Here is a 10,089-nt window from a genome sequence, read left to right as displayed (position 1 = left end):
TCCTCCCACCCCCTGCCCTCCTTCCCTCAGCTAGAAACAGGACCCAGGAGTCCTCCCAAACCATGCCCCTCACTATGGCATGCTGGACAGCACTCCTTTCGAAGAGCCAGAGCAGGGCACAACCTGCAAGTCCTGGTCCTCACGCCTGCTCTGCTCTAACTCGCTTCCTTCCCAGAGCAGCGAACCCAACAGAGCCCCATTCCCATCCCCTGCGTCCATCAGGCTCCCTGCAGGTCAGCTCAGCAAACATCACACGGGTTTTCTGCCCCCCTGGCTAGGAAAGAAAAGGACCCTGAGATAAGTGGGGTGAAAGGAGCGTCCAACCCCTTCTCCTTCCCCAAAATGCCAGGATCCAACTTCCCACCCACCTCCCTCCACTAAGAGCAGCTCAAGGTCCTGTGCTCCCACCCAGGGGAAGTCTCCGCTCCCTGCCCCAGCTCTCCCCTGCATGGCCGAACCCACGGCACTCCCAGGGCCGCAGCTCCAGCCTCTCCCTGACTTCTTCCTGTGGCCAGCCCTCACTCCTCGATTCCCAGCCTGTCTCCCCTTTGCCTCAGCCCTCACATCCTGATCAGCCCCCTGCACCCTCAGGCCCTAGCTCCTCCATACTCACCCTCTCCCCCCTGCCTGGAAGCCCCAGCCCCACACCTGACAACCTGCAGATCTGCATGGTGAGGGCATGGCTCTCAAGGTTGAAGCGCCCCAGACACTTGTGAGCATCCTGGTAGGGCAGGTGGATTTGTTTCGGCCATGTTCTCCTCTAAATCTGACGTGGTGATCTGGTGCAGAATGACACTAATTCTACAAGGCAGTGAAGTAATAAATCTTGCAGCATTTCATGTTGAGCAAGATAACAGAGAATACCAAAGAGTGGCGGTTCCCCTACTGTAACGCACTTCTTTGATAGTAAAAGGTGTCTCTCTAAAGTACTCTATTGCACATATATGATAGTGGATTTACATGATTCTGCTTATACAAGTTTAAATTATTACACGTTTATAGCTAGACAGTGTCAAGAAAATCCTGAGCCTTACAGTAGAATAGGGTAAGTCCTACCTGGATCTTGTCCATCATCAGGTATGAAAGGCCAGCTTCTTCCTCCTCTTCACTCTCCCCCAAATCTGAACCTCCATCATCTTCACCTTGTTTGTACTCTCCTGGTGGACCAGCTTCATCTTCATCTGCTTCATCCTCCTCATCTCCTTCTGAAAGACAGGTAAATTAATTCCTTACAGCTTTGCTTAAACCTCAAAGGCTTGTTTGTAAATTCATCTTAAATGAGCTTCTGAAATCTGACTCAATTCAGCTACAAAACCTTCTCCAGAAATCTTTAAAAAAAGACAGGACTAGAAGTAACATCCCTCTTTTTCCTCTTTCTATAGGAAGAGAAAACACAGAACTGAATGTGCCACAGCATCGAATATGAGATGATGGGTATGAAAAAAAAAAAAAAGCTTTTGGTACCAGCAATAAAATAACTGCTTTTATATAGTTATAGCTCAGTGTAAAGATGTGTACTCATGTTTTCCTAAGTGCAGCTCTCCTTTAGCTGTGCACAGCATCCATGACTACTCTCTTCGCAAGTGCATTGCCTGCCCCCCCGCACTACCCAATAGGAGCAGTATGTGATACTGCCCTTCACCTGACACACGTAGCTGATTTGTGCTCCAGCAGTTCCACAGTCACTTTAGTCTGAATTTTCTATTTAGATACTGACTGAATGGCATAACTAATGACTGCATGTTTAGAGAAGTCACCCTCATCATCTTCATCTTTTGAGTTGGGGGCCTCATTACCTTCCTGATCAAATCAATCTAGGTAGGTGATCTCCTGAAGCAGCTCAAAAATCCTTTCCCTGTAATCCTTCAGGTTTGTGATGTCACAGCTGAAGAAGTCCAGGTCTTCAAGTTTTTAAGATTTTGCTAAAAATGAATTAAAATTGCTCACTGAGATGAAATAACTACTTGGTACGTCCAAGTACTGCACTGCTGCCTCCTAAATGCCACTGATTTTGCTGGCTACCTCCCACCACCTCTTCTCCGTTGCTGTTTCCCATCGTACAGAGCTCATTTAAGAAGTCTTCGTGCTGACAGTCAACATCCCTTCCCCATAAGATCAGACACTCTCTCTACACTTCCTTTGAAACAGGTTTGACCCACTTTCCATCCCATTAAAATGTGTGTCTTTGCTTCTGGATGCCCCAAAAGTACATGTGTCTTCAGAAATACCATCCTATAATCACCCAGGGAGATGCAAAGCTCTCCCATTCTCTGAGGTCAGCACAGCCAACTGTCCCAGCGCCAGTCCTGCCATGCCTGGTGCACAGACAGTTTTCCATGGCCTGAATGGGGCAGCTGTGGATGTGACGATAGAGGTAATTCTGCTTAGACTAGATCTGGGTTCTGCAGTCCATTGTAGTCACTAGTTGGCCTGTGTGAGTAGGAAGCTTTGGAGCCGCCTCGGAGACCCGGCCATAGGGTATAATGGGGAATGAATGAAATATCTACAGCTGTGTTTTTTGTCTGATTTGGGTGAAACTTGCAGGGGTGGCAGCCCCTGTTGAGAGCATGAAGCCTGCCACGTTTCAAGAAGATCGGTGCAGGGGCTCGGGGGAACTGCACCCCACATTCTTGAAAGCAAAACTCATGTCACGTGTATGTGTTACACCACAGTGGGGTGAAAGCTGCAGGGCTGGTAGCCTTGCCGAGGCCATGAAGCCTGCCAAGCTTCAAGACGATTGGTGCAGGGTTTTGGGGGGAACTGCACCTGGAGCTGCTGACAGGCAAAACTCGTGACATAGATGACCGTGTGTGTTAAGGTGCAGTGAGCTGAAAACTGCAGTGATGGTGGCCCCTGCTGAGGCCACGAAGCCTGCCAGCTGTCGAGGGATCGATGCAGGGCTTCTGGGCTCGGGGGCCTGCACCTCTGGCTGCTGACAGGCAAAACTCGTGACATGGGTGCTTGTGCAACTGCGTCTGTTTTGAGGCATGGGACCTGGGATCACCGCAGGCCTGGCTGCTACCAGTTACCGATTAATCATGATTCCCTCAGGGACCGGCTCAATACACAGCACCAAGAACAATCCACTGCCCCAAGACAGACGCCGTCAGTGCACTTAACAAAAGATGAAGCCTCTTCAGACAATCTACAGGAAAACCTGTCTCAGTTCTGCGCATCTCCATTTGATTTTGTAAGTATGAGTGCCTTGAGGCTGGCCACAACCAAAATGGCTCAGGATTAAAAAGTTAAGAGAAAATGTCAAGATGCCGTTTCATAGACACCTTGTTGTAAAAGGAAGGGAATTGGAAAAAAAGAAAATAAAACCCCATAATTTCAAGATGGCTCCTACGTGTCTGGTTATTCCTTAAAACTTGATGTTTTTCCTGGTTGTTAATCCATTTCTTGAGATGTTCCAAACCAGATAACCCCTGGTCACTGAGAAAGGTCATTCATTTAAACTGAAACTGTTTGTATAACAGGATTTTCCCTGTCACTTATGGCTTGGGACCCTCTTCATTTACACAATTAAAAGAATGCTTTGAAGAGGCTGGACTAAGGGGATAAGAAAGCTGTAAAGCAGCAAACAGGGTGCTTCAAGAGAGAAAAATCTCTCTGACACCACCCGCTGTTGTTCCCAAGAAGCTGGCAGAAACAGATCCTCTCCCTTCAAGGATCGTGCTGGGAACTTTGCTTGTCATCAAATCACCGGAGTGCCTGGGAACAGTGACACCCCAGCTCTCGCTCTCTCTTTCTCCCTCTTTCTCTCTTTTTGTCTCTAGGCATAGCTTTCTGAACCTAAATTGTATTAGTTAAGCTTCAGCTTAGTTTCCCCAAATACTCAATTAAACCAGGGGAATATTGTAATTGTTTTCTTTGTTTCCCCTTGCATGTCTATTACTACTAGTACCATTATAAAACTCATATGCTTCACAATAAATAACTTTTATAGTGAAACTGGTGGTAACTGGATGCATTTTTCCTTCTCTACTTCCCTTCTTCACTTGCTCTGCAGCAACGCTTCTTTTACCTAAGCCAAAGATCCCTGTGAAGCCCAGAAATACTGTGGGGTCCGCTCATCAAGAGGCTACCACTACTAGGACAGTTAGGGCAAAAGATTGGGACGTGCTGAGTTTGAGACACGTAAGAGGATCAGCTTGTATAGGCTGATGGACCCACTTTGGCTCAGGCGTGCCCTAATGAACTGAAAGCTGGCCCATGAGGGTGTCAGCTGGACACCCAGCTGCATTCAGAGGGATTCTGTTCACTGTGTGCTGGTGTCTGACTGCAGTGTAGTGTTACCTTAATGAACTGATTCCTGGCATGTGAAGGTGTCAGCCTGATAAACCTGGCCAGGTCAGGCATGTCATGTTAGTGTGTGTGTGTGTGCACGCGCGTGTGTGTGCGCGCGCGCGTGTGTGTGTGTGTGTGCGTGCGCACTTGACTGATTTAGTGGCTGGAGGAACCCAGCCCCACTGAAATGGAGTCCTGCAAGATAGCTCCACTGGGGGTGAGGACTTGCAGAAGGCAGAGATACAGCTCCGTACAGAAACACAGGTAACACAAGGAGCACATTGATAGAATTGCAAAGACCCTAGAAATGTACCCCTAATAAATGAGCACACCCCAAAGTGACAGGCAAATCTGGTAACAGCTGGGATTATGGCTGGAAATCCATTTTGGGCCACCCCACACCATCTGGGCCAGGCAAGACACTGGTCATCAATTCAGTCTGCAATCTCAGCCCAAATGCCGGATCTTTAGTCAAGCATGTATACTTAGTACCATGGGAATGGGGGGCTGTTAGTTGGCAGCCTGGCATGAAGAAACCACGCTCTGGTCCGGGCCAGACTGGTCAGTGGTGTCCGGGAGAGTCCTCCGGTGCCATAGAGACATGGTGTGGGGTGGCCCAAGAAGGATTTCCATCTCTAATCCCAGCACACAAGAAATTCCTTCCTTGAGCCTGTCTACTTAGTACAGTGGGGATGGGGGAACCGGCCCAAACAGTATTTCCAGCCATAACCCCAGTCCAAAACCAGGTCTTTATTTGGGTCCATGTACTTAGTACAGTGGGCATGGGGGGCTGTCAGTTGGCAGCTTGGCACGCAAAAACTGCACTCTGGGCCAGGCAAGACTCTGGTTGGGGGGTGTGGGATTGTATCCAGTGCCACAGAGGCATGGTGTGGGGTGGCCCAAAGAGGATTTCCTGTCGACAACCTAGCCCAAAACCCAGTTCCTTATTCAAACCCATAAATTTAGGACACTATTTGCAGGGGCTGCCAGTTCATGGTCTGGCACAGCCAAACCATGTCTTCAGTCAGACAGGACAGCAAGGGAGTGGTTAAGCTTCTGAAAGGGGATGTAGCTCAGTGGTAGAGCGCATGCTTTGCATGTATGAGGTCCTGGGTTCAATCCCCAGCATCTCCACTTTTCATGGGGCAGCAGGGCAGGCCCTACAAAGAGAGGCTAGAAGGCCTGAACCTATTCAGCCTCCACAGGAGAAGGCTGAGAGGGGAACTGATAGCAATTTACCAACTCACTATGGGGGACCAGAGAGAATTGAGGGAGGCTCTGTTCCCCCCAGGCACCACCCAGGGTTACTAGGAATAAAACCCTCCAATTGTTAGAGAAAAGGTTCAGGCTGGACACCAGGAAACATTACCCTACACTTAGGGCTGCCAGGCTCTGGAATGGGCTCCCAAGGGAGGTGGTACTCTCCTACCTTGGGCATCTTCAAGAGGAGGCTGGGGTGATATGATCCTGCACCCATTCCTGCCTGAGGGAAGGAGTCAGACCTGATCAGCTGTTTAGGTCCCTTCCGACCCTAAGTACTATGATACTATGACTCTGGTCAGGGAAGAGCAGGAGAGTCCCCTGGTGCAACAGGGGTGTGCTGAGGTGGCCCAGAACAGATTTCCAACCATAATCCCAGCCCAAGATCCACTTCCTTACTCAAACCCACATACTTAGTACTGTGGCTGGGGGAGCTGTCCGCTGGCATCCTGGCAGGGCCAAACCACAAGTTGGGCCAGGCAAGCTGTGGTCAGGGGAGTCCGCTGGTACCACAGAGTGATAACGCGGGGTGGCCCAACAAGCATTTCCATCTCTAATCCCAGCCCAAATCCCACTTCTTTATTCAGGCCCCTGTAGTTAGTGGTGTCTGGGCGGACTATCAGCTGGCAGCCAGGCACAGCCAAACCATTTCCTGGGATGGGCAGGACTCTGCGCAGATAACCAGGAGAGTCCCATGTGCCACAGAGGCATGGCGTGGGCTGGCCCAAGAAGGATTTCTAGCCATGATCCCAGCCCTAAATCCGGGTCCTTATTTCGGTCCATATACTCAGCACAGAAACTGGCACGCTGTCAGTTCGCAGTCTATCACGGGCAAGCCGTGTTTTGGGTTGGGCAAGACTGGTGAGAGACGTCCAGCAGAGTCCCCGATGGCGCACAGGTCTGTCATGGGGTGGCCCAAGAAGGATTTCTGGCTAAAATCGCAGCCCCAAAACTAGTTCCTAACTCACGCCCATATATTTAGTACAGGGGCGGGGGGGTGTCAGCTGGCAGCCAGCACGGCCAAACCGCACTTTGGGCCGGGCAACGCTGTGGTCAAGGTGCTCTGGGACAGTCCCCTGTGGCGCCAACAGGCAGTTTGGGGTGGCCCAAGAAGTATTTTGCCCCATAATCCCATCCTAATCTGACCTTTATATTTGATACAGAATATTATTTTACATATTCATTAGCAAATATGTAATGAAATTCTATTTAAGATGTGTAATTCATTAACAACAAGCTTCGATTGGGTGTAGATTAGTTTTGAAAAAGGAACTGGGAAGAAGCAATCAACTTCAGCCTCGTAGGTGGGATGGAGGAGCCGGGGCCCGCAGGCAACTTTGGGCTTCTCCCCAGCCCCCCAAAAAGCAGCCATAGACCTATTTATTTATGTAGTTATTTTTAAAAGGATTTTTACCTCCCCCAAAAACTCACCCCCGACACAACCAAGAGATGCACGGAGGGCGAATTGCAGCGGGTGACCCAGTCTCAGAGTTAACTGAAGAAAAGGGGAGGTGAAAAGAAAAGTTGTTCACCTCCATCGAGTGCAGAAAACACACCGGCTTTCAAAAACAGGAACACTATACAGCCAGTCACAATAATTACAATAATATATAAAGAATAATTACGATATAGCAGTACTGCAATAATAATGATTAGCTGATGCCCAGCCCAGTCGGGTTTCTAGCTCCCGTTCAACTGTTTTAAAAGAAGCTGGATATGCAGAGCGCGTTTTGCGAGCCCAACAGATTTTACAAATAATTTCATTAATGTCATGATAATAATGTTAAAAATCATCTTATTAACGTCATGATAATCATGCACCGTTAGAATGAGAAATAATTAGACTAGTAAGCAACATGAACGTTAATTAGCACTATGTAAACTTACAATAATTAGTGAACAGCCACGTGCAAAAGGTAACACTAAGCACCCGGAAGCGCCGAGGAGGGGGCTCCCCGGATGTTTTGGGGCTGGGGTCGGGAGGGAAGGAGCAGGCGGCCCCGGGGCTCCCGCATGCCGGCTCGGGGCACGTGCAGCGCCGTGTGGGCGGGCGGGCGGCTCCCCGCTGCCTCCCCGGGCGCATCCCGAGCCCCTGCCCGAGCCCGGAGCTGCGCCCCGCCCCGCCCCGCCCCACAACTCAGAACCCCGCGCTCCTCCGCGGCCGCTCCCGCACTGCGGGTCCCGCACACGGCGCAGGCGCGCCCTCGCCCAGGCCACGCCCCCCAGGCCGGAGCTCCGCGCTCCAACACAGCCATGCCCGCACTGCGCCTCCCCGGCACGTCGCGAGCGCTCCCTCGCCCAGGCCACGCCCCCCCCGGGCCGGCGGGGCGGGGCCGGGGCCGGGGCTGGGGAAAGGGCGGGCACTGCCTCTTTCATACCGGCGTTTATTGGTGGATAGGCGCTGGGCGCCGCAGCAGCTAATTGGGTGTGGCGGACGTCCCTCCGGGCTGAGAGCTTTTAAATATGACCGTAGGCCGCCCTTTTCCAACGCGCGGTCGGGGGACTCGGTTGCGGGCTCGTGCTCCGCTGGTTCCGCGGGCGCCGGGACTGGGCGGGGTCCGGCCTGCAGGCGCGGAGCAGGAAGTGTGTCCCCAGCACCCGAGGGTCCCCCAGCCCTGCTGCGGCAGCGCGGCTGTGCGGAGGGCGCTTTCCTTAGTCACAGCTACAGTTAATTCGTGTCTTAAACTCTTTACTCCCGGTAGATGCTGCGGCGTGGCGTGAGACAGTGGCCGTGTCAGCGCTGCACGCGCGAGGCGTGAGCTGGGCGGTTGTGTAAGAGCTCAGAGAGTTCAGACCGGTCTGAGCTGTCGGGGCTTTCTTAGCAGCAGGAAAAACAATGTTTCCTTGTCAAAAATTCGAGTGAAACGAGTGTTTCTGAGGGGGCTGCCCGTGAGCTGGGAAGGGGGAGGGCCGCTGGCCTCGCTCTCTAGACTAGAGTTCATCACCGAGGCGGGAAGGTAACCAGCGACGGTTTGAAAAGACAAGCACAGCGCAGCGGCGCGCGTGTCCGTGAGGAGGCTGCGAAGCGACACGGCCGACAGCCGGGTCTGCCGCTTCTCTCGTGTCGAAACCGAAAGGTCCAGCGAGGCGCTCGACCGTGCCGGCCCTGGAGCAGCAAGTGGGGAAAATAAACATTGCCATTACACTGAATTTGTCATAGTCAAGATTTGCTCTCTACTTCCGTGACTTGAAAGAGACCCCCTTGACTCTTAACCGCTCGCTCCAAACTGCGCGTGCCAGTGTACCCCAGCCGTACAGGGACTGTTTTGCTTGTGCGTCGCTCAGGGGAAAGCTGCTTTTAAGGGAAGGAGCCATGGCTTCAGCGTGCGATCTCTAACACAAGGCATTGCTATTAATGAGGAACTTGAAGCCATACCACAGAGCAAATCACAGATAGTACCTTACGCTCTGAGGAGGTTGAATTTTATTTATTTATTTATTTATTTACTATTTTTAAGCATTTATTTTTAAAATGTGAATTGGAAGTTTTATCTAAACAAGACGGGCCAGAACGTCCTGTTTTCCCCAAACCTAGCTGTTGACGAATAAAGAGCAGCCAGGAGAAAAATGACTTTGTGGGGGGGATGGGCAATGGAGAGTGGCATTCTTGGTAGTGCCAGGGACTAGTACGATCAGAGAACCTAGATGATAAATGCCTTAGCGGTAATGACTGCAAGCTCGTATCAGGTGTAACGGTGAAGCAGTGCGAAGCCTGTAGGGAGAGAGAATATGGTCAGGGTTACCCAAGCAACAAAGCTTTAATGCCAGAAATGAGGAGGCTGCAGTAGGTAGTGGGCCACGAAGACCTAGACAGCAGTCAATAATGTGGGTATCGAAGTAAAAAAAAAAGGTTTTAGTGATTACTCCAAAGAAGGCAGCAGGTTTTGCCATGATCTGATACAAGGGTCCGGAACGGCGGTTCTGAACCTTTTTCAGTTGACGTACCCCTTGGTCTCAGAGTGAGACTTCACGTACCCCCTTTCTATGGGAAATTAATTTTTATGTCAAACTACGTGTACTCGTGTATTATAAAAACAGCAAGATACTCATACAAAGACTTCATTTTAAACAAGCTTTATTTATTCCATGCACATAAAAAGTTGTGCAAAAAACCACCACTTGGTGTCAAATGGCAAAACATGCCCAAACTTATTAGTGCAAACAGTGCTGCTGCTTACTATCAACCAACATTTTAATTCTAGGCGACATTTTTGAGACAGCCACATGCACATCATGTTCAGCTTTCAGTTTGTTCCTCGCTTTGGTTTTTGCAAAAAGCACTGAAAATCGCGACTCGCAGAGATGGGTTGCAACAAACGGAGTTAGAACTTGGTAAGCTCGCTTGGTCCGAGTGGGATATGCCTCCCCAAGTCTGCACCAGAATGGATCCAATTTCATTGATTCAAAATTGACACGGAGTTTCTGATTATTGCACGAATCAAGTAGCTCATCTTTTGCCAGGTCGGCACCACTAATTTGTTCGAGAGAAGCGGTAAAGAGGCTCCTTACCCAAATGTCAGCTACCTAAATAGTTGCAAT

General features: G+C 50.5%; 1 non-coding gene across 1 annotated transcript; it reads left to right on the top strand.

Annotated features, from left to right (window-relative positions):
• The first annotated feature begins 5,352 nt into the window (after nucleotides 1-5,352).
• TRNAA-UGC (transfer RNA alanine (anticodon UGC)) lies at nucleotides 5,353-5,424 on the top strand. The gene has a single exon. It is a non-coding gene; the product is annotated as a tRNA-Ala (tRNA).
• Nucleotides 5,425-10,089: the final 4,665 nt, after the last annotated feature.

The sequence above is a fragment of the Alligator mississippiensis genome, chromosome 16 (genome assembly GCF_030867095.1).
Source record: "Alligator mississippiensis isolate rAllMis1 chromosome 16, rAllMis1, whole genome shotgun sequence".
In the NCBI taxonomy this organism is placed as follows: domain Eukaryota; kingdom Metazoa; phylum Chordata; order Crocodylia; family Alligatoridae; genus Alligator; species Alligator mississippiensis.
Note: the sequence above shows the minus strand (reverse complement) of the source record. Positions and strands in the feature narration are given on the sequence as shown.